A 3,911-nucleotide genomic window follows, 5' to 3' on the forward strand; every position below is an offset into this window, starting at 1 on the left:
GCTCTGTGGTTTTCTCCAGACTCCCCTCTGCAAACTACAGATATTGAGGTCAGACTCCATGTTTTAGTTCTGATATTTGTGATGTGAAAGTTGTGTTGACACTAAACTGCAGACATCTGGCTGATATTCTACTGATCCACACTGAGGATCTTCATGGTAAAGTCTGCTTTCTTCTTCACTGCTTTGCTCCAGTTAAAGTTTCTTTCTCTTTCCAACTTCCTGCCAGGATTTATTGCCTAAAAACAGCAACTCCTAAACTCCACGTTGCTCAACTGAGAGCCTCCAGGATTGTCAAAGACTCCTGGATCAGGTGTTGAAACGTTTTCACAGAAACTGAGTGAAAGTCTGCTAACCTTGGATTTAATCCTGTTGTAGTTGCCATGACTCTGATGATTGAGAATATTACTTTATTTTTTATTTCATGGGAGTGTTTCTAACATCAGATTTGAATGGACTAAAGTTTAATTCTTTGTAGGTTATCTAAGGTTTATAAATTGATAAATTGCTGCTAAGTGGAGGCAGCAGCATTAAACTAAACAGTAATTATTGAGGAGAAATCTAAATAAATAACAAGTAGTATCTCCTGTGAATAGGTGGTACGCTGAGCCATGATTAAAGGTTCCAGGGCCCGGTCCATAGTACTACATCCCTATTTAACCTGCTGGTTCATTATAGAGCTACATGGAGCGGTTGTTACACATGATGGACTTCTGCTGAAAGCCATGAAGCAGGTGCTGAACCACCAGATCAATGACGTCCCAAATGAAGCTTTGGACTTCATTGACCCATGACCCGGCCCCATGAATCAAGCCCCAACAAAGTTCTTCTGAAGGACTGTGTTGCTGTTTCTGACAAATGCTCCAGAGCTTCAGCTTCAAGCAGACCATCACTACTGAAAGCCAGCGCTAAGCTGACCACCTCACTATAGCTGCTGGTGTTGCTAGGATGTGGTCCTGACGGGCCCATGTGGGCTGAGGGAGAGGTACCGAGAGACAACACATCCAGAGGTTTACATCCTGAAGGTGAGGAAACCAGGGATAGAAGAACAAAGATGGAGACGGCAGTACAAGTAACCCCTCCAGAACCGTTGGACTTCTCCTGTCCTGCAGAACGGGCGAGGTGGGCCAGAAGATTGGAGAGGTTTCAGACTGCAGCAGCTCTAGATGAGAAATGTGAGGAAGATCAAGTTAGTTCCCTCCTGTTTGCTGTGGGAGAAGCTGCAGATGACATTTTAGCTGTTGGACCTTTGACTAGAGCAGAGAAAAGATGGCTGGAGCTGGAAAAGCTGTGTTTGAGCAGCACTATGTGGGGAAATCCTCCATCATCTTTAAAAGAGCCCAGTTCAGTTCCAGACGTCACCAAGATGGAGAGAGAGCAGAACCATTTATTACAGCTGGACACAAACTGGCAGGAAACTGTGGTTCTGGAGAACTGGAAGAAGAACTCATACGGGCCAGAACTGTAGCTGGCATAAAAGGACATAAAGCTGTCTGAACCGGTACCAATGGACTCTGAGTTAACGCTCACAAAGGCCAAAGAAAAAGTCCAGCAGAGGGAAACTGTGAAGAACCATAAACAGTTCTGCTCAGCAGCACAGCAGAGGGGAGCAGATCCAACATGGACGCCAGAAGGACCAAGATGAGAAAAATGAAGAGCCAGACCCGGCAGCAGTCAGAACGGGACCAAAGCCAGAGAAGCTGGGAGGAAAAGAGTGTGGTGGATGTGGCTGAAAGCAGAAAGCTTCATGGAAAGACTGCCCAGCTAGAGATGTTCAGTGTTGGAGCTGTTAGAAGGAGCTTCTAGCTGGAGTTTGTTGGTTCGGCCCAGCAGCCAAACTACAGGAGGTCCCAGAACCCCAAGATGACCCAGACAGGCAGGATGATGGATTTCTAGGAGAAAGAGGGTTGAGGAGGTCAGAACCGTGGAGAGAAAAGGTCCAGATGAACCACCATGACAGATAAGGGAGTGGTGTAGGGGTTTCTGGGAAGTTGGAGTAAAAATGTTCCTAAGCAGAGTCCGGTGGGTCCTGTCTGCTCGTTGTACAGCCATGTTCTCCTGATATTGTTCAGCTCTACTTTCTAGGAGCCCTTTTCAGTGAGCCAGGATCTAAACAATGGGAGGACTTGTTGAAATGACTGCAGACTCTCTGTAAATATCCTCACCATGAATCCAGCATCATCTAATATAGCCGACAATAAAGGAGTCAGAGACACAAGCAGGAAAGTCCAGGAAAAAATAAGCAGCATTTTTCCTGAAGAGTCTGAATGTGGTCCAGATGTTCTGCAGAGTAAAAACTGGAAAAGGTCCATTTGTTCTGGGCTCCACCTTCTGGACTGAAGCAACATTGAGCTCTGAACTGTTGGCCTCCAGTTAAATCTCAGCTTGGATGGTTGGATGAAGAAATCTGATGTTTGTTGGGAATTTGTTCTGCTTTCTTTGCTGATAACATTGATATCAGACTGGTTCTGTTTGTGATGCAGCATCCTGTGTGACAGTAGAACAGGTAGAAGCGCTTCTGTTCTCAGTCATGTATTCATGTGTTTAGAAATGAGTGAAGTGTAATTATTGCAGCTGTTGATCCTTCAGATAAATCCCTCAGTTCCCCTCAATAGAAGGTTACTGTCACTGTGAAAATGAGCTGCTTCCATTCAATCACAGCAGCATTAATTAACAGCTCTGATGTCACACTTTGCTTATTAAAGTCCAGTTTGGTTCCAGCTCAGAACCACTGAAGGCCCGACTGAAATATTCTAACAACACGTCATGATAACATGTTCTGGTTCTGCTGGGTTTAACTCTTTAAATCAGTTCTACTGGATCAAATATCAGACATCAGTTCATCATGTTTCTGGGACTTTTACATTCAGGGAAATTCATTTTCTACATTTTAATAACTATTTGTTCATATTTCAGTTTTAACCTGCATCCTGTTGGCTTCAGCTCACATCTTTTATTCTTTATTCAGATTGAGGAACTGCAAATTGTCAGAGATCAGCTGTTCTTCTGTGGTATTGGCTCTGAAGTCCAACCCCTCCCATCTGACAGAACTGGACCTGAGCTTCAACAACCTGAAAGATGCTGGAGTGAAGGAGCTCTGTGGTTTTCTCCAGACTCCCCTCTGCAAACTACAGATATTGAGGTCAGACTCCATGTTTTAGGTCTGATATTTGTGATGTGAAAGTTGTGTTGACACTAAACTGCAGACATCTGGCTGATATTCTACTGATCCACACTGAGGATCTTCATGGTAAAGTCTGCTTTCTTCTTCACTGCTTTGCTCCAGTTAAAGTTTATTTCTGTTTCCAACTTCCTTCCAGGATTTATTAAATAATCAGCAGAAAACATGAAGCAATGAGTTTAATTTCAGTTTAGGGTTTCATTTTTTATCCAGAACTGAGAAAGAGGAAGATAGAAGAAATGAAAAATACTGATGTTTCATTTATTTGAAGGTTTTTAACATCTTTAAAACTCAATTAAAGCACTTTTTCTACATTTTCAACAGGATGATTTTAAAATAGTTGAGTTTATATTTCTGTGAATAATTGGATATAATTCATCTGAAAAAAAAAAGTTCAGATCTTCTATTCTAATAAATATTTCCTGAGTTTGTTCCTGGACTTGGAGCCAGTTTTTAATGTTGTCTCTCTGTGTAACTGAGTCTGAGCCCTGATCTCAGGTCAGAACCGGACAGCATTCGGACCCCCAGTGTGTATAAATCCCCCTCATGTGAAGCGGGTCAGAGGGGATTCAAGCCAGTTTAGAAAAGTGAATTTCAGCTCCTGGAATCTGTCTGACAGGAACAAATCTATAATCCCTGATTGATGCTTCAGCACTTTTAGAAGCTCTGGAAGGATTTTACTGACTAAAACACTCAGACACAACATGTCACAGTACCAGGTTCTGGTTCTGGG

The 3,911-nt window shown here is 43.0% G+C and overlaps 1 long non-coding RNA gene across 1 annotated transcript; it reads left to right on the forward strand.

The window, feature by feature from the left end:
- LOC118561866 lies at positions 1–2,583 on the forward strand. Its single transcript, XR_004930320.1, has 2 exons — positions 1–48; positions 227–2,583. It is a non-coding gene; the product is annotated as an uncharacterized LOC118561866 (long non-coding RNA).
- Positions 2,584–3,911: the final 1,328 nt, after the last annotated feature.

The sequence above is a fragment of the Fundulus heteroclitus genome, unplaced genomic scaffold, assembly GCF_011125445.2.
Source record: "Fundulus heteroclitus isolate FHET01 unplaced genomic scaffold, MU-UCD_Fhet_4.1 scaffold_746, whole genome shotgun sequence".
NCBI lineage: Eukaryota > Metazoa > Chordata > Actinopteri > Cyprinodontiformes > Fundulidae > Fundulus > Fundulus heteroclitus.